The sequence below is a fragment of the Ceratina calcarata genome, unplaced genomic scaffold (assembly GCF_001652005.2).
Source record: "Ceratina calcarata isolate Rehan_Ccalc_2016 unplaced genomic scaffold, ASM165200v1 scaffold363.2, whole genome shotgun sequence".
Classification (NCBI taxonomy): Eukaryota; Metazoa; Arthropoda; class Insecta; order Hymenoptera; family Apidae; genus Ceratina; species Ceratina calcarata.
Window position 1 is genome coordinate 859,105 of NW_017159356.1, and position 21,072 is coordinate 880,176.

Here is a 21,072-nt window from a genome sequence, read left to right on the forward strand (position 1 = left end):
CAAGTATCTAGTTACCAGCACAGAAGACCCTGCATTTGAGACAATGTCGTTCCTATCGTTTTATTCTTCCACCGCCAAAATTGAAATTTCTTTAGTTCTAAAAGATAATACAATTTTTTCGATGTAAAGTAAAATGAAAGTTACAAAGGACTTGAGAAAGACATCGATTCTCTTGAAGTAAATGAAATTTAATATCAAGAAGATTGTTACGTTAATTAAAAATCCACTACTACTATATTTCGTATTAAAACATAGAGTGAATGAACTTGAATCAATTGAATCCTACGAATGATTAAGCTAAAGGCCAATTCCGCAGAATATAACAAGAAACAAATAACTTCCTTGAATACGTGCACACAACTATCCAAACATTAACGCAACCCACCACGTTTCTCCGACTCCCTTTAATAACCCCACGGGAAAGAAGAAGCTCATTATACGACAGAGAGGGGAAAAAAACAAGCGCAACCGATTCCTCGGCGTTAACAGCGTTCTCGGAACGAGCATCCAGTATAATATAAGGATGGCAAGTCTTCAGGTGTTGCAGCACAGTAACACTGCTTATATCTACACACACAAGTATACTGGGTGTTCGTTCTCTAACACAACGCATGGTTTTGCTTAATTTCGAGAAAAGTATACAAAAATCGTGAGGACGATAACAATTTTCAAAGCAGTAAATAGCAAATGCAAAATCGTTTTAAATTGCATCTTGTTTATATGATAAAAATGACTCAAACACCAGTCAGTGTTACTAAGTATCGTTACTAACAAAATTTGACAAACTGAAGTAATATAATTTTTTTGTTAAAATTCTTAAAGATCGTAGAAATACGTTTACGTTGAATACACGCGTGGAGGTTCTAATGTTAAAGGGAACACCCAGTAGATGTACACGTTTTACCAGGAGGTCGTATCTTCTCGTTAGCCGCGCGATGAAGCGCTACCCGCGCGGCGCGGAGTCACGTTTTTAATTTCTCTTCCGTGGCCGGGCCTTAGTTCATTTTCACACCCCCTCAGTGGGCGCCCGCGTTCACCGGCCGTCTAATAAGTAAATAATAACTCGTTCCGCCACATAACTCGTCGTCCCGTTCAGCCACGGTCTGCGGAGGCGAGAGTTGACTGCAATTAATACGAATTCCACGGTGACGCGTCGCGTCGCCTCGCGATGTTTATTTTCGCGCCTCGATTCGCGCGTGTGCCTCTGAATCTGAAAACTCGCGGCGGACATCTTTACGGCCACGGCAGGACCGTGTAACGAGAGGACGATGTGCATAGCGTGGTCAGAAACGAAATAATGCAGTCATAAGTTCAGTTCACTCCCGCAAAACTGTAATAATCATATTTTCAAACAATACTCAATGCGCAGATCGTGGAGATATAATAGAAATGAACGGTAATAGATTACTAAGTTTTTACTTTCTCGATAAATTTAAGTCAATAATAAATATTATTTTAAATGATCTGCATGAAAATAATAAAAAATACCGAAATACTAGAGTAAACTTATCTAATGAATTCGTGTACAATTAGATAAAATCTTTAAAGAACAATCTATTGTAAGCGGTATTTCTAAAAAAAAATATGGGAAGCAATCTTTTCGCTAGCATAGCAGGAAACGGTGAAAAAACAGATCTTCCACGAGCGGAGAGGAATTATCGATCACGAGGAGTGTGCAGTGTAAAATAAAAAGCAGCGAGGTCGCGGCGAGATTGGCAAGAGTATCTCCCGGCTCGTATGAATACGTAGACGTATGTATGTACGTCGCGGGTAAGAAAAACGAAGGCGAAGGGATAAGGGATGATATGGAACTCCTTAGAATGCATGTGTTTGCCTTTAATACATTTCTCGACGATGTTGACCGAGGCGTATCTTCAACGTGCGCGCGTGTGCACGCATACCTATCTAAGTACACTGTCGTCCATAAGTATACGATTTTCAATTTTCAATTTAATGTTCTTCGAAGGATCTAACAAAAATTCCACATAAATTAGAAACAGCAGATTTATCATAAAAATTGAGTAAGGAAATATGCAAATAAAACGAATCAGATAAAAGATTTATATACTTCGTAATGTTCATTGCACGTCAAGAATTTGATTCACTGTTATCTTTCCGATATTCCTTTCCTTTATATATATCCTTCGTTAACTTTTTGCGTGCACTTATGGCAGTGTACAGAAAGCTAGGGGGATGGTGACGCTAAAATATTCACCTTGTCAGAGCCGGGCCACAAAACTTGGACAGCAATTTCCACGGCTACCGAATTCAAAGCGGCACGGAGGCGGAGACTAAGAAAGAAAAATGTTTCGCCCGGAAAAATGCGCTTTATCTCTCCGGTCCCCGAGAAAGGGGTGTGGGCACGACCGAATTTATCCCGACGCTGCGTAATAATTGCATTCCTCGGACGCCAAGTGGACATGGAATCCACGTAAGCCGTGTTTACGCTGTTACCAATGGCCAACACGAATACACGAGCCGAACGGTTCATACCAAAGAACATTCATAAAACAATATTTTTCATTCGTCAGGATTTTTATTTTATAAAATCGATTACTGTAGTCCGTTATGAGAATAGAATAAATTTATCGATAAATATAAAAAAGTAATTGTGAAATATAACCCTTTGAAAAAATAATATTACATCTTGAAACATTTATAAGGCACATATTTTGGAAAATTGAAAAGAAATCAACTATTTGATTATTATAAAAGTTTGCTATCTTAGCTGGACGAAAACAATTATAAAAATGGCACTCCCGGTGAGTATGTGTAACCTGTAGTGTGTATCTCCGAGGCGATTTCACGTTAGGTTGCCTCCGGCCGTGGTCTTTCGTTACCGGCCGGAGATCTAAAAGGGTATAGGTTCAAAGACTCGTCGCCGCTATTTCCCGCTAAAATCATTCGCGAAGGATCTCCTTATCTGGCTATGCAAAAGAAAGAACGGGCGGCGAAGGCAGAAATTGACAATTCCCCTGGTCCCCGGAGCACCACGAGCCACCCTACCTCTCCTTTTCCTCCTTCCTTCGCCGGCTTTTGTAAAAGACTGCGAATAACGAAGGGAAAGGACGGAGGGTAGTTCGCGACAAATCTCTTTTCCTCTCTGCGCGTACACAGAATAGCTCGAGACAGGGGGGTTGTAGAGGAAGGATAGGGCAGAGAGATGCAGCCGGGAAGAAACAGAAACGCAAGGTAGATAAAAGAAAGGGAAATAGAAAGAGAGAATGGACACAGTGTTTGTCCAGAAGGATTCGGAGGAGTAGCGAGTGTGTTCGTAGTGGCACACGCAGAGAGGATGCAAGGATGGTCACCCGTTCTGACGGTCACCCGTAGCGTAGGTGGTGGCTGTTGCAGTGAGCAGGGGTGGGAGAGGGCCGGTTCCTAAGAGAGGCAGTCCTCTCTTAGAGCATTTCAATATATGGCAAGGGCCTTTGAGGTCGCGGGGGTTGGGGTGCTCGAGGGCAAGAGGAGGTACCCACCTTCGCCGTGGAAGCGAGGGGCACAACGATGGCGTGGGGTGAGAGGCGCTATTGATTCTTCTTTTAATCTCGTCGCGACCCATCCCTCGTACCGAGCTCGGGCTCGAGGGCGGAGGGTGTCGAGGGAGAAGGAGGGCGAAGAAAACGAAAGAAGAAGGATCCTACGGCCAAGGGGTGGCAGCGCGAGGTCCCAGAGTCGGGTGGGCTTCTTGAGGCAGAAAGAGAAAGAGAGAGAGAGAGAGAGAGAGGCGAGGGGACGCTCTTACTTATTTGAATGTGTCGTCGCGCGAGACAAAAACGACGCCGGGAAATTCACGGAATCGATGTGCCATGGTGGCACCCCGCCACCGTCACCCATTCGCTCCATCGCGCAGGGTGACAAATCGCCGATCTATACTCCGTGTTATAACTGCAAAACTGATATCGCCAAATGTATGCCGAACTAAATAATTCACGATGACAGTCACTTCAAATGAAAAACTAATTAACCTGCTGTTGCTTAAAACAATCTTAAACTTGGAAACTCTAAACGAGCCGTGCGCGTCTGGCCAACAAATCTGTTCGCGAAAACTTGGTTACAATAATTGCGAGAAGGTCTCAGCGCTATCCGCGTTTCGCGACGTTCTGCAAAGACACATTTTGCATCTTTATTCGCGGCAGATATCGAAACTGCGAGCGTGTAGCACGTGCCAGCTGGGTATTAAAAGTCCATAAGTATGGGCCGCATACGGCGTATAAAAATTCAGGAAACGCAATAAGCGCAACGAAATAAAGTCGTGCAGTTTCTTTCCGTTATCCGCTATGTACGCTACCCTCTTACGCCACTTCCGAACTCTATATCCTGCCCGTATACGTTCGCCGCTTTTCCTTCCTCGCCCTCGTTTCTTCAGCCAAACCTCTGCCTCATCTGTACAGTTCCTCGATATAATATAGCGAGATTACTTGCTACACAAGTAAAAAAATCAGTTCCATATGTTTAGTTTTTTACATCTTTACTTTCAAATGTTGTATTCTATCTTTACAATATATGATTAGGCTTCGTAAATTATCTACACACGAATACAAAATGTACACAGCATTTTCAACAAGAATCTTCTGCTATTATTGAGAATAAAACATTTTTGAAAAAACCTAAATTGGAAAACTGTGGCACTGTGTGAGGATTAATGATCGAAATCGTTTTCAGTTCGGTTACAATAATACATGAACTTATAATCTCGCTATGTAACCACTAGCAAGTACCCACAAGTCGAAAAGGAATGCACCAATCCTAAGGGAGCGAAACGGAGGAGCAAAAAAAAATCAGCTTCGCGGCTGAAGCGAGCAAGGCGAGTGGAAAGCGCGGGGGATGAGAATCGCTAGTGGAAATGACGAGAAGACCGGGGAGTCACCCTATTTTTTTGTACCCCTGCTCGAGCTGGGGTAAGATATTGATTTTTTTTATTTTATAATTAGGGGCTCGCACCCCTTGGCTGCCAGAAAAACATGTCACCCGGACGAAAGGCGCTTGAAGTTTCTATACCCTCACAATCGTCCACTTACGTTCAAACCCATCATATACAGCAAAAGAATTGTTAGAACGTACATATTGCTGAAAATTGATATGCAGTAAATTTATCTTACGCTTATTAATTATATGAAAATCATAAAGAAAAAGGAGATTTCATTTAATAACGCAAAATCTATAAGTATTATAAATAATAAATCTTGTGTCCAATAATGCAGTACAATAAAATGTGGGCACGTTTACATGTCATTTATTTGATTAGATTTGTAATTGAAATACACAATTATCCTTAAATAAATCTGGAAACTATAGAGTATCGTGTTCAATATCTCTTTAAATTGAAATCAAGCCCTCGTGCATAGACACGGTATCTTCCAGCAGCTCTGTAACCGTCACTTCCGATTCCTTTCAAAAAATCAAAGCCAGCCCGAGGGGAGGCTTGCCGCGGTTCCCAGAAGGAACGACGCCGAGAGTCCTGGTAAAAATCACAACGCGTCGGGTTCTCCGTTCTCGTTTCTCCATATAAGATAGCGGGATTCGTAGAATTCCCAGCTTCACGGGGGCGAAGGGAAGTCAGGGCCGGGGAAGAGGGAAGGGCAGGGTTCTTACGCTTATTAATTATATGAAAATCATAAAGAAAAAGGAGATTTCATTTAATAACGCAAAATCTATAAGTATTATAAATAATAAATCTTGTGTCCAATAATGCAGTACAATAAAATGTGGGCACGTTTACATGTCATTTATTTGATTAGATTTGTAATTGAAATACACAATTATCCTTAAATAAATCTGGAAACTATAGAGTATCGTGTTCAATATCTCTTTAAATTGAAATCAAGCCCTCGTGCATAGACACGGTATCTTCCAGCAGCTCTGTAACCGTCACTTCCGATTCCTTTCAAAAAATCAAAGCCAGCCCGAGGGGAGGCTTGCCGCGGTTCCCAGAAGGAACGACGCCGAGAGTCCTGGTAAAAATCACAACGCGTCGGGTTCTCCGTTCTCGTTTCTCCATATAAGATAGCGGGATTCGTAGAATTCCCAGCTTCACGGGGGCGAAGGGAAGTCAGGGCCGGGGAAGAGGGAAGGGCAGGGGGAGGGGGGGGCGAGCGATCCATCGGCACACGGGGCGAGTTCGCTCGCGAGGCAGAGGCTGCCGTGGGGTATGGAAGATTGCAGCAACCCTGCAAAGTACAAAGAACCGGCATAGCCGTGCACCCCCGCCGCCCGTTACATTTCTTCTCCGTCCTCGTTCAACCGGCACTCTCTTCTCCGCCCTCGCTTTTCTCTTTTCCTCTCGCCTTCTCTTCCACTTGCTACCCTACCTCCGGTCCCGTCCGAGGTGACAATTCCTCATCTGCCTCTGCTCGCACCTCCACCCGATTCCTTCGCAGCACCCCTCCAGCGTCACAGACGAACCGGCAGCGTGCATTTATACGTGTACATGCACACTGTCGAGGTTCTCCTGAACGCAACGACGCAGACAAACGCGGGCTTGCAGCCACGGTACACATCCACACGTAGAACGGCATACATAACGAGTCGGCTTGTCACACACAGAGTATAATATGCAAAGACCCGCCTCCGGGTTGCCATGGAAACTCCGCGGAGTCTTAGAGGTACCGCGGGGTGGCGGGCCAAGAAAAGGAGATTCGTTGAGACGGAGGTAGACGAGGGGAGGAGGAGCAGACACTCTTGGAAATTTGTATAACTACCCCCAAGAGCGGCGAGAGCGAGCGGAATCTCTCTCTTTCTCCCCATGTGGAAGGCGGAGGCACACACATTGATCCAGGGAACCTCCCCGCGTCCGACGCTCCTTCGTCATCTCTCAGAGCTACTGCCACCTATCCACCACCCACCCACCCTTTCATCCACCCACTCCTGCTGCTTCCAGTCCTCCTGGTTGCTGCTGCAACCTAAGTGCAAAGAACTCCTGCATGATTGCAGTGTTCCTCACACCATTAAAAACTATCCTTTCTTCAAATACAACTAGACTCGATTGCAGTCATTGAATCTCGATTAACGAATTAGCACCGCACGAGGAAACATTTACTTCCTATCTGTTATAAATAGAATTCGTAATCCAACAACAGCAAGACACCTTCATGAGTAATTTAATGTTAACGCATTACAAATACCAGACTTTCTACTTAATTCATTTTATTTCGTTTTTATACATTTGTAGAAAATTTTTATTTGCAGTACGAACAACAAATTGAAAGTTTTAGGAAAATAGTTTATACCAGAATTGAAAAGAACATCGTTTTGTATAATCAAGGAACATCCTATCATTCTCACGTGCACATAAAATCTCTTACAATCCGTGTACACGTCCATTTCAATTATAAATACATTCATCGTTCACGAATGATTTCGTCGCTTTTTACGCGTTACCTCACGACCACGGATATGCCGCATCCCGTGTCTATCACGCGTTAAACCAGGCAACGAGTTCCCGGACAGCTCAGGGCGTCCGCTACTTCAGGCCACTCGGTAATAAGTTTTCGTGCTGCGAGAGAGATGAGGCGACTGGGTCGAGGGAAACGCGCGTTGCCACGCGGCGAATTCCATTGGCTCCGTGGCCGAGCGCAGTCATAATCATCATAACGATAATTATGTAGGTAAATGCTGGACCGAGGGGAAACAGGGGAGTGACGGGGTACAGGCAAGAAAGGAGGATGAGTCCCGGTCGCTTCGCCGGCCAGCTGCTTCATTCGATCCATCGCTAATTATCCTCGTAAGCACCGAGTTAATTGCTACATTCGCTGCCTCTCGTTCAATCGGTCCTGCTTCTTCATCTCCCTATCGCATCGCGATATTCCTATACACACGCTCTTTCCTGCGCGTGATCTCAGCCTCCGTCCTCGTCGATCCTCCGCGGGCCTCTTACCGAGTAGGAAGTAGCAGAAGTGTAACGTGGGACCGGGTGTCCGTTGCCATTCGGACGTAGATCACTCGGAGAATCAAGAGGCAGCCGTAAGGGATACTTTCTTCCTGCCGGATAATGTTGTTTGTTTTTACCGTGAGGTAGATTTATCGCCGGAGGTGAATCTATTTAGACTCGGCATGAACCATCATAGAACTTTTTAAGACACCGCCGAGAGAATCGTGTGAACTTTCGAATCAATCAAGTTTACTCGTGCCGATTAAAAGTCCTGCAATCTGTTTCCGACGATCATTAATGTATTAACCTGACTAGTTATTTTCAACGCGTCACCAGCGGTAACAAGACAAGCATTCATTCAAGAATTCGAATCCGACAAGAATGATTCAGCGCGATTCGGAATCAAGATCGCCGGGGCCGTGTGGTGGCTACGTGTGCGCGCGTTAAGAAGATTGGTCCCGATAGGCTGCGAGAGCGTGCGATACAAAATCTGATGCACGGAACATGCGTATTATAATGTCATACTTAACGTAAAAATCACTCTTCATGTTACGTTTATAATCGTACATTGCCGTTTCATCGGAAAACGAAAGCAACGAGAATCATTTTACCCTGTATCTAATCAGGTTAACAACGCAATTATCAAATAAAGTAAAAAGCATTGGAATTAAGATATTCAGTGGAGATTGGATAATCCTTGCATTTCAGCTGAACGTGAAATTAAAGCTGACCAGGTAACTTCGCCAAGGAGAATTTCAATAAAAAAATACAGCCAGTGATCTCTTATCGAAGAACAAATTGCATCTTACTCGTTGTTATTTAGAATTCGATGGAATATCAAAAGTGAAACGAACGGGATTAAGATCAAAGATGCAATTTGTGAAATGTAGAAGCAATTTTATTTGTAAAATCGAATAGACAGGAAAATCTGGCGATGGAACGATCGGTGCGATCGCGGATGGTCGTAACTGAAGAAACGTCGTCGCGGCACCTTCTCGCGCGCGTGATCCCTAATGCTAGATCGCGCGGGGGGCGCGAATTCAAATGAGCCGAAACGATCGCGGCACGGTTACCGGGGCGCAAAAATGCACGGTACGGGGATGATTACAATGTTACCGCAACGGTAGAACGTGGAATTGCGAGAATCGAAGGACAGAGAAGAAGAAACGGCAAGAGAGAGAAAGAGAGAGAGAGAGAGAGTGAGGGGAGGTTCAACGCGTAAGAACGTAAGAAGAGAGAAAAGTAGATACGGACGCACGGTACGTGTAGCGTGGTGTGTTCACGGCGTGGGTGGAGACTGCCCCACGAAGCCCTACGGGCAGAATTATCATACCCACACACCGACACGAGGCCTGATCTAATCACACTCCCATATACATAAAATAACCGCTCTACGGGGCCCTATGGGGCAGAACGCGGTGCGCTGCGCGGTCCACGGGGCGAGAGACCGAGCCAGGAACGCCGGAGAAAGAAGGATCCGAGGGGAAGAGAGAAAGCGAGATAGGTGGATTGTTTTCAGCTGGGACTCTCGAGTATAAATTGGCCAATTATTCGGAAATAAGGTAATTATATAAGAAGGGAGTGATCTCCGATCGCGCGGACTCGGGCAGAAGGGGACGAGGGACGGGAGGAGATACGGTGGGGAGAGAGAGCAGGAATCGAAGAGAGAAATCAAAGGCGATTATCTGCCTATGAGGTAGGAATCGTCGGCTGGCGTCGGGACCGTTCTCTCTAAGAATTATTCGCCGTGGGCTCCGGCGCGGCGTAGCGTCGTCGTTGCTCGCAGTGCAAAAGGGCTTGTCCGGGAACGGCAGATGTTTTTTCTAAATGGAGACGAATTAGTCGATAAATAATAACGATCGATCGTGCGCTCGCGATGCCGTGCACATCGCGTCGGAGTTGAAAAGAGGAAAAAAGGGTCGGTCCACCATCCCCTTGGAAACGTGATCAAGCTGCGAGACAGTTTAGAGACAGGTCTCACGAGTCGGACGTATGATTCTTCGACGTCTGTCTATATAGAACCATTTCCGAAACACGTCTCGCATTTCAGACTTATGTTTATACTTTATATATTACAAACTATAAAAACAGAAGGTAGTGCAAGGTTTAATGCGGATAAACCAAATTGAACTACTGATTACATTTTATCAAAGCGTTCTCGTATTCACGTGAACATTGCACCACGTTTGACCCGAGCGTTCTAAAATATCTGGCAAAGGGAGAAGGAAAGCCGACGTATTATCCCAATTACACGTACGAGTGCTAATCGTCGACGTGAGTCGGACAAGGGGCGCCTCTGCTGGGACATTAACATTCCGAAAAACCGGTGATTCTCGCCGGACGGTACTCCATCGACTCTCCGCGAGACGGTACCTCTATAACTACGAGGAAGAGAAAGAGGAGGAGGATGCACACCGTCCTCTCTCGCCGGTGTGTATACGAACGCTAGTTGCCGGCATAAGAGCACCGCTCAGCTGGCTATTAAGGGCTGCGTGGTGGCCCGAGGCCGGAATTAGCATACCCTCGAACCGAACTCCACCTCCGCACCGATATCTCGGCTGCACGAGAACGAATATAACTTAAGTTCAAGCGGATATTATGCCACCATTCTTCCCTTCCCTTACCTGTAATCCAGCCTCACCCCCCTGGCCCACCCTTTTTATAACCACATAGGTGGGTGCATCGACTGGACCCCGAGTAACAGGCGATAGAAGAAGGGGGAGGGCAGTACGCGAGAGACGGTAAAGGAACTCGGGGGTCCTCTTTCCTTATCGAGGCCGATCTCTTTTAATTGTAATTATATGCGGCCCTGTGTCAGATAAGAATCGAACGAAAGGAGTCGGGACCCCGATGAGTCCCGGTTCCTGACCCACCCAAGCGCGTGCCGTTTACGCCCAGAATCAGGAGGGTTGCCATCTAAATAACTCGTGTCGTGGACGAAGTCTGCTCACAATTAAGTCAAAAAGAGGCTCTGTCGAAAGTGCATATTTACATTTCAACGTGAAGAACGTCAAAATAATTTGAACATCGATTCATTCACGATCATCACATGATTTTTATAGACTGAACTCGAGATATTGACTCGACACAAAAAGTTCTATCGAACATTACAAACCTACACTTATACTCGTTCCGTTTCCTCGAATTCTATTAACGAATTAAGTTTTCACCTATATAATCCTCTAAATACCCTGTATTTCCGATTCCGATCCTGCGGATCGGATATTAAAAGGGAAACGCACGATTCTCGCTGGCGAAATTCATCATCCCGCGAGGAACGCGAACAAATTAAACGAACGTGCAATCAAGAGCGAACGGAACGGAACGGTACGGGCCCGGGGGCGACGAATTTCCGTGGCGCCGAGATTCGGGCATATTAAATCATAGCGTAACCGCTTAAAAAGGTGTATCGTCGCCGGACCGATTTATTTTCGTAATCCATCGTCTCCGGCCATGCCGCGCTCTCGCTGTAATCATCCCAGCTAAGCGGACCATCATTAGGTTACGGTTTCAGTGGACGCGTGTTCCGGCAAACTACATACACGTAGGTGCCCTTTCGAAATAGCAGGTTACGGTAAACACTTGTTAACGTAACGCAACAATAAAAATTTTTACTATTTGAAAAGTTTATCATTTCCTCAATTTAATTTCTCAAATAAATAATTGTATCATTTACTATTAGCTATGGTAAACCTGCGATTGTCTGGAGGTACGCGCCTGCAACTCGCCTGTTACGTCTATGTGTTTCTTACACGTCGGAGCGTGAAAGGTTACAATGAAATTTAATTGAACACGATTACCGCGGGCGGGTACCTATTTATTATAAAACTGAAAGGGTTAAACGCGTTTCCGAGCAAGCTGTTACGCGTTCTATCGCCGACAAACGAGGGAAAAAATCGACGCTCGGCGTTAGGAAGGATGCCCGATGGACCGATAGATTTTATTACCACGGCCGCATCTCCCGCGGCAGAAAATTCTTTTATGGCGCTTTTTCCGCGAGATAGGAAACCGGATATGATTAATCCGAGCCCGGCGGGCATCGATGATACGGCTGATAATTGGTCGTTCGAGTATCTCTCGAGCGGTGCGAGACGAAGAGGGAATCGTACACTGTGAGCCAACCATCAGACGCAGACACGGAGGCGGTGAAAATAACCAGCGAGATAACACGGCTCGGCGAACCCGTAACTAAAGCTACGCCTTATTTAAAGCATTATAAGGGCCCTAATTAATACAATGTAGGGGTAGGCGAGATTTTTTTACGAGGCCGCGAGGTTTTATCGCCAATTAAGCCTCCGCGGTGCGCTGGCTGCGGAACCGCCTGCTGCTTGCCGCGAGATCCGTGACTAGGAGAGAGAACTCAGGAGAAAAAATGAAGAAAACGAAGATGGTACAATGATGCATGGCTTCGACACCTTGAAACATTATTTTCATTGTTTGTTCTTCAAATATTTTTATAAAATTTGATATATGAAAGTAATGGATATAAATGATGGAAACAACGATATAGTTCCCGTGTATCAAAGAAGATGCGCGAAAAAAATATCGGATAGAAATTTAATCCACTTTCCGTTGCATTTCCCGGCAGTAGCCGAGGCTCTAATCGAAGCCTCGCCGATTCCATCGTGGAATCGATTTCCTTCCCATCTGAATATAATTTTCCCCCGCTGCCGCGAATAATAGCGGGGTTACGCCGTAACACCTCCTTCCAAGTTTCTTGCTTTCATTTTCTCTGCTGCCCCGTGGAATATGAGAGATACTTCAATTACTGTGCGATTCTTTTGTAAATGACTTTGTAAATCAGTTTAGCTCGTCAAACTAAATAGCGTCGTATTGTGTAAATCTCACGATAATATTTCTGCTTTGTACTTAATAATAAATTTAAACTCAACCGAGGAAGTTCTTTCAATTTGAAACGTGCATTCGGCTTTAACACCGACATCGGCAGGAACCAATCAAAACCCAAACGATGAAGTGATAGAGCACTAACCGAACGTGCAATCATCGAGGGTACCTACGAGCCTAACCACTGGAATCTTCACCACCTGATAACGACAAAGTGGCATCTCCCGAGCGTAAACCCTTCGCGCCGGTCTATCGACCGTCGTAATCGACCGAAGTACGTATTCTTTCCGAAACAACGCGCACCATTCTGGCAAGATTTATCGGCCGTTCGTGCGTATTTCATTACCGGGCCGACCCTCATTGTCCGGTGTTTGCGCGGCCGCGACATATTTCCATCCCGGGGGCTGTAAATGACGACCGCACATTTCGTTCGGTTAAGCCACGTCCAAACTGAGAAACATCACATGTATAGAATCTATACATATACGTTGTTTTAAGAAACACAAATACTATCATCTCACAATCTTTGAATAGTACGTATCTGAAGGCAATAACACGTATTCATATTTAACGATATCCTTGAGTGAACTTGTTATAATAATTTATGAAGAGGGAAACAAGAATCATTGTAGAAATGTTTATTTTTAATCAGAACTGAATTTAAGGATTGTATAAATTTCTGAAAGGATAGACAAAAAGATGTTACCACCAATTCCTCTTTCTAGATTATCGATGAATATTATTTCTTATTATCCTCGAACTATTCTCGGACTGTCCGAGTGGTATTTTATATTCCATCATTTACAAAAGGCATGTCTGTTGTTTTTCAGTCTGCACGAGGCTTTAACCTCGTAGTTAATTCCCGAACGGCCGCGACCGAAGTGCATAAATAACCGGCCAATCGTGGGTGACGAGTTTTCGCGTCGCGTACGACGGGGCTTAAATCTCCCTCGGGGTCCACGGCTGACGCCTCGGTAATGCCGGGGTTGGGCCCGGGCCTTGAGCACGACGACACGAGACGCATCCAGCCATCGACGGTTACGGTCCCCGCATTGGCAGCCGTTTGAAATACGCTCGGCTGAATTATGAACCGTAAAAAGCGGCAAGTATAGTACCGAACTGCTTCGCTGGGGCCTTTAACCCGACCGGTAAACCATATTCACCCTCGCGTAGGGTTATTACCGTGCGTGACTCGGTGTGGTCTGCGGTCCGAACGCCTAACCGCGCCGTCCAGGACGTCCACTGCGTGGCTGTGAAATGGACGGAGAAGCGCGTACGCCGTTACGAACGGTGAGACGAGGATCGAATAGAATGGGCGAAGGAGACTGCGTGGACGCGAATGGAGGAACAGAGTGTGGTAGACGACGGAATCACCTCCAGTTGCGAATTCGAGTGGTAACCGTGTCTCGTTAACAGCTCGTCTCGCTTCAAACGCGAATGGGATACGTTCACCGAAGCCTGCTTAGCTGAGAAACATTCCAAATAAGTTTAAAAGGATAAGAGCAAACTATGAAATTATTGTTTCCTTCAGTGCGTCAGACAAAGATTGTTCTCACAGGTAAAGAATACTAAGTACTACTTTCTGAAAGCTTTATTCAAAATTTTATATAAATATATGAGACTGAAAGTAGGAGAATTCGATTGGTTTGATATATGAAAAGAGGAATGACAGGCTGGTAACGAGACAAAGTGGCGTAACGAAAAAAGAAGGGGAGACTCTCGAAGGTCAAGTAGTTACCAATCGGAACGGTCTTACGCGCGTCGTTCGTGGAAGATTGGAGGCTGGCTGGAAGCGAGGGCATCGGTTGTTCAAGGATCGGGACGCGAACCGTGTCAAGTACCCTTCGACGCGGAGGTGACCAGAAGAAGAAACGAAATGCACCGGGAAGGCCCCGGGGATCAAGAAGAGGAAAAGAAGATGGACATTAGCGTAATGACGTTCCGAGTAAGGCGTAATGACACCAGGGTCACCAGACGATACTGCGCCGGATCATACGCCGAGGTCGTTCGCTCCGCGAGAACCATCTCCAATCGACGTCATCAACTTCGATCGTACTCCTCCCTCAAATCAACAACCAGTGACAAATATTCTGTTTCGAATCATTTCCTGCTCGAACGTTACCGGCCAAAAGAAAAAGAAAGTGCAACCGTGATATTTTTATTAGAGAACCGCGCGTACACCTACAGCTCCTCTTTTCCAGCTCGCCCATACTCGCAAATGCGCCCCGCGGAATGAGCCAGCCCGGCCCGCTCGGCTTGCCCGCCAATAATAATTCTTACCGGATTCAATTTGAATAATGCCGCGTGCGGTTTCCATCGGCATGCCCGAGCACGCCTTATTATCTCACGTACCAACTCGCCTACTCGATATCCATCGATGGTATATCCCCCACCACGCTGGCCACCATTATATTTTTTCCCAGTCCATCCTCTCGATATAATACGAAGGAGATCGAGGGTGAGAAAGAGAGAGATCCTCTTCCCGTCCTCACTTTTGCTTGTCGGTCCCTCTCTTTCTTTTTCCCCGCTCCGCTAGTTCGCGCGATGGTTACAATACTAGGATTTATCTCTCCTTTATCCTTTCATTCCCGTCTCCCCGGTTAATGTCCACGCGTTTTTTTCTCTATCCCGCCATCGCGCGACACGTTGCTCACTCGTTTTGTAGAAATCCGAGCAGCGGAAAAGGAATTCCTCCGTACGAAGTTCTTGGATCGAACCGCGTATCGAGAAGCAAAGAGAGAAGAGCAGCAGTACGAAGTGTTTATACCCTGGATTGACCCTGTTGGAATCGATTTCCAGCCATGACCCCGCGATGATCGACACGCGCGTCTATGCACGAAAATTCACGCGTTATGCTCCCACCCCCTGAGAACTTAATTTTTCTCTACTGCGCGCCACTACAATTAATAAATTCCGCCAACAATATTAATATCCCAGTTTCGTTTATTGGATTAAAATAATTTTATTATCAGACTATACGGTTTTCAGAATTACATAAGGNCTTAAGACCTAAATAATTAGATAATCATAATAACATAAGGAATAGGTAATTACATCAATATTCGAGTATACACATTTTAAGATCAGACGTTACCACGATTTTCTGAAAATTTGTCATACAAGTGCATTGTTAGATCACGTTACGTGGAAAAAGCAGTTGAGACGTGTCACAACATTTTCGGTATCGCGGTTAAAGTTTCGTGCTGTACTAACTTCGTAGACCGCCGCGCCAGTCCCTTTCCTCGTTCGTCGACATAATGTCCTTTCAACCCTCCTACCTTTTAAAACCCCTAAGCAGTAACAGTTACAGGGTGATAGGGAGCTCTCTGGCCTAATCGACTTCGACATTTCAGTCGGAGAGAGAGTACGTCGTACGTGACTGCCATTAAGAACGAACCATCCTTATCAAAACAGTTTGGCGTCATTGTAGAACTCGATTTTGCAGCGCGGAAACTATAACAATAAATTATTCACATAGTAAAATTGAGAAGAACGTTTGTTTAGTCAATTACATAGAAAGAACGTACATAGCAAAGTACGTAGTAAATTATGCTTGTTATAATACTTGAAGAAAACTGATCTGATGGACGCCAATAACGTGGATATCGATTACCTGTCACCGGAATCAAACAGGAGATTGAACGGACTTGTGGTTTGAAAGAAAAACCACTGTAGCATATGTGTCCCGCAGGGGTGCTTTTTATCCCAACCATTATAATGGTTTTCAGAAAGTTTTCGGCAGTCCACCCTAACAAAGTTCACCGGGGAACACATTAAATGCTGTAGCTTTTTTCGCTATAGACAAAATAATTTTTTATAGCAATGAATTTAAATAAATCGAATAACAAATACACACATGTTCCGTGGTTCTAATTCGTGTACATTCAATTTTCTTATAAGTACGTAGTGTGTACTCTATTGATTGATCATGCAGATGTATAATAATAATAATTTGGGTAATCGAGGACGATTTGCTACTGTGAAAGTGTAATTTTTACTCTAATTCTATAACCAGGGATTATAGTATGTTGAACTTCCGATCCGGTCGTTCGTAGCCGGTCTCCTTTCGCCGTTTGCGATTCAATACGACAGAAGCATCGCATCGGGGCCCTCGACGCGGCGAGGCCGGCCGCCCCGAAAGGAAAAAGACGAAACGAGCCGGCGTCGGGGTCCCGCAGCGGCGTCCACCGCGAGGTAAATCGAGAAGCTGCGAGCCCGGGGTGCGGACGACCAAGAGGACTCCTCATGATTCAGTTAGGAGTTTGAGGTTTGAGGTCTGGCCGTCATTATGTCGCCTGCCGCTGTAGCTGGCGGCTTGTCTGAACGAAGAAACGCCGAGGTGGCGGCGCGGTAAAGGTGGATGGGGTAGAACGGGAGGTAGACGATGAGGAGGAGGTAGGGGCCGGTGGTTGCGGATCGAGAAGGTGGAGAGAATGAAGGCACGGAGGGAACACAGCGCAGGGACACGGTAGGATGAGGTAAACCGAGGAGGGAAGAGGACAAAAACGAGGCATTAGCGCTGCCCGTGCTACCGTGCGCGCTGTGTTCCGTGTGCTCCCGGCTGACCGCCCGCTGATGCCCATTTCTACTTACCAAATTAGCATTATTACCCGGCACGGACGCAAAAATGCAATCAATGTGTATATCCGTCGGTACCTACGTATGTAGAATCGAAAAAAGAAGGTGCCGACCCCCGTCGGACGCCGATGTACCCGGCGTGAACCAGTGTTAACGACCCTGATCTTCGCTCGTCCCCGAAGACGTACAGTCTGTTCCACAAAGGGCTACTATACTCTACGCGCCGAACCTATTAACGGCAGACTTATTTTTCTCCTGCAACGTATCGATACTTCATGCTTCTAATCTTGAATATCAAAAATAAATTGCCAAGTAAATTTATTATTCATCGGATTTGTTGACAATCATATACATGTAATTTGTATTTGTTCGACACAAACATCAATTTCAAGTAATGGAAAGAAAAATAAGGAATTAATCGTCAAACTCGTATTTTTACATATAGAAAAATGATACAATTTATCAATTTAAAAATACATGCACTTTCGTATGTTATATTTTCATTTGTACATATTTTAAGTATATGAATATGAAGAAGGTTAATTGAGGTACACAGTGTGTTGTGGTGTGGACTGTACAAGCGTATCTGCGCATCGGGTTAGCGCCTGGATGCTTTATACGCGGCACGATTCCCAAAACTTCTTTTTCCCGCGTTTGCCTGATTGAACGCATAGAAAAACAGGATTACCTGAAGATTGGCCGAGCCGCGTGCAGCCGGTAGCCTCACACTAAATAAATCTCGAAAACTCGATCGTTACGACGCGACCAAGAAGGGAATACGCTTTGCGTATTACGGCTGCGAGGGATAAGGACAGAGCGGAGAACCGCGTTGCGAGCGATTCCGTACGAGCGACTGCCGCTCGTAATTACGTGAACAATTTCGAATGTCCGTGGAGACGTTGTTAAATTTAAATTTAACCCGCAACAGCTGCGCCGCGATCATCCCGACCGGCGCTAATTTTTAATCGTCTAACATTTATCACCGCGCGCACTTACAAACGAAAATTTCTTTCGGATATATTAAGCGAGTCAAACGACACTTGACAATTTTTAAGAACGATATTGCAATCATTCTTTTACAGATATTACTCTTTAATTTTACTCATCCGTTCGTGGTAAAACGTTGCTCGTTCGGGGGATGAAATCGCGGTCTGCAATTTTTCAGGTAAATTAACTGTGACTTATAGCGGCAGTTAACGTTGCGAACAATGTTGCGAAGATCTTTTTTACGAGCGTTCGGAAAAGATTATGCAGAGCGTCGTCGTTCAGCGAAATCGGTGGGCATCGGTTGCGTCGCAAACTTCCCGGGCTACCTGGACCGCTCGCTTATTTGGTATGCGTGCTCGAATTTTATGCATATCAGCGTAAGTTTTGTAGGCACGACTCTTCTCTCTTTTTACATCGCATCGTAATTAACGTATCCGTCCTTGGCGGTAACCAAACAATGTAGCCCTGGACAAGATACCCGTGTCGTGGCCATGCATGGTGTTACCCTTACCCAAACAGTTTTAATGAATATCTGAATCCACTTTTATTATCCCAAATTTCTGACAGAAGAAATAAATTTATACAGAGACTAATTGACTTTCATTAAAAATTGTATGCAATATATTTACATTTTATAGTTTCCCTGTCTTCATGCTAAACGTTAGTGCAAAGTTAGTCACAGTACTATTAATTTAGAGGATATTGGAATTTTACTTAAAAAATACTGGAAACCATCGTAATATTTTAAGCAAAGGAGGCACGAATGCCCTTTCGCAACCAATAATATAATTCTGACTATCTAGAACTGCGCGATTTTCACTGGTAGCAACTGTATGACAGCGGCGAAACGAGAGAGAAGACCACGACTTCGAATGCCTCGGGGCATGTGTAAGACGTATAGGCTCCCCGTGTTACGCAGGCTGCCGCACACGGGGCATACATCACTCCACGTGTGAACCCTCACCACCACCAGCGCCGAAGCATCAGCAACCTCACCTTTAAAGCTACGTCCTCACTGAAATGATGAACAACATTCAGTTGACGTCCCTTGAAAAAGACGACCAGTTTTTTTCTGAATCCTGGCTATTCACGCTTCGTAGCTTACAACAAACGATTAGCATATTCACGCGCATTGATGAACACGTCGTAAGAAGAAATGTAAGTTTCAGAAGAAACCTGAATGTTCTCTGGATTCTTTGATCGGCTGAACGAAACTTTACTACGATGTGATGGTCGCTTGATCGACATTCTTGAGAAATGACTGTGAACAACCAGGGGATTCTTGTCGTCGATTCGGTGAGGACGCAGCTTTAAATATACGTAGCTGTTCGTTTCTTCTCCGGCCGAGCTGCCGTTGCTCGTCCCGCGGTGTGTGGGTAATTATTATTACGAGGGATAAGAAGAACGAGCCGGGAGAGAGAAACAGCAGGGATCGGTGCGTGGATCTCCTTTCGGTGTTCCCCTGTAATCAGACAGCCGGACCTGGTCGGATTCTAATGTAGGAGGCGCAACATGGAACGCGGAGAAAGAGAAACTCGCGGTAGACGTATTAGTGTCCCTTCTGATTTAACCCTTTAACCGAACAGAGGTGGAAATTCTTCTTCTTTCACCATTTCCAAACTCCGACAATCCCAGTTCACAGAAATTCTATACGTATATACCAAACTTCATGTATTTGTGAAATGATTGAAAACAATCTGCAATATCTAATTTCAACTTCGAGATAAGTTCGTATTATAATCATATAAATATTCATATAATAATATAAAAATTGTAAACGAAGTCCGGACAGTTCCAATAAATTAAAATCTAAATGACGATGAAGTAGCGATGATTTATTTGATAAGTTATAAATGAAGCGGCAATTTTTTATTCATGTAATTGCAACTCCGGGAACACCGGCGGGTCACTGGGAGAAATAAAAAGGAAAACTCATGCGGGAAACCTACATGCGTCTGCGGCGTACAATCCCCAGGTTAACGTCGAATTATCGTTCCGGCAATTATCGTTAGCCGGGTGTAATTAAATTATTTCTCGGAGCCTTGCGCGGAATTTAACCCGTTTTACCGCTTTTAGAATATCGCTCGAGATAGCGCAGATTGTACACAGACAAACCACGGGTTTCAGCTACGTAATTACGGGTACGATAATTCATCGACGCGAGCACATACGCGTGGAACTCCGGACGGGCGCGTATGCGTGCGCGAGCCCACGAGGAGGAGTGCACAGAGTTTCGTTTAATAACCCGTTTGCACCTCTGCCGGGGTTAATTAACGTTACCCACCCTCCACCGGTGTACCGCTAATTACGCGAAGCTCCAAAAAAAAATGTCCCTATTATCTTAAATACCGGTTTTCTCGATGAAATCTGGATTTTTCGATCGAGAAACAAAGCAGACTCGAACTTCAAAGAGAGATTCTCGAGATAAGATTGACACGAATGCATGATTTTCTTTTCGTGTTCGTAATGCGTACAGATTTTGTTTGTTATGAGATCTATGCATCTGGTATAGACTCGATTGATAGTGTATTCAATGACACGATGTGACGAATGATAGCAAAACGAATTAATTACATTCCTGATATGTTTTTAAATATTCGATGATACTACATGCACTAAGAAAAATACTTGTGTGTGAAAAATTATATGAATTTCTCTTTTAATTTCAATATTTAACGAGTTAAGTATGATTATTTGGCATTTTATTGATGTTGACAAAGTCCGACCATCCCAGCGTCGAAACGGCGAACTTTTGGAAAAAAATTTCGTTTTTCCTCAATAACTCCTAAACC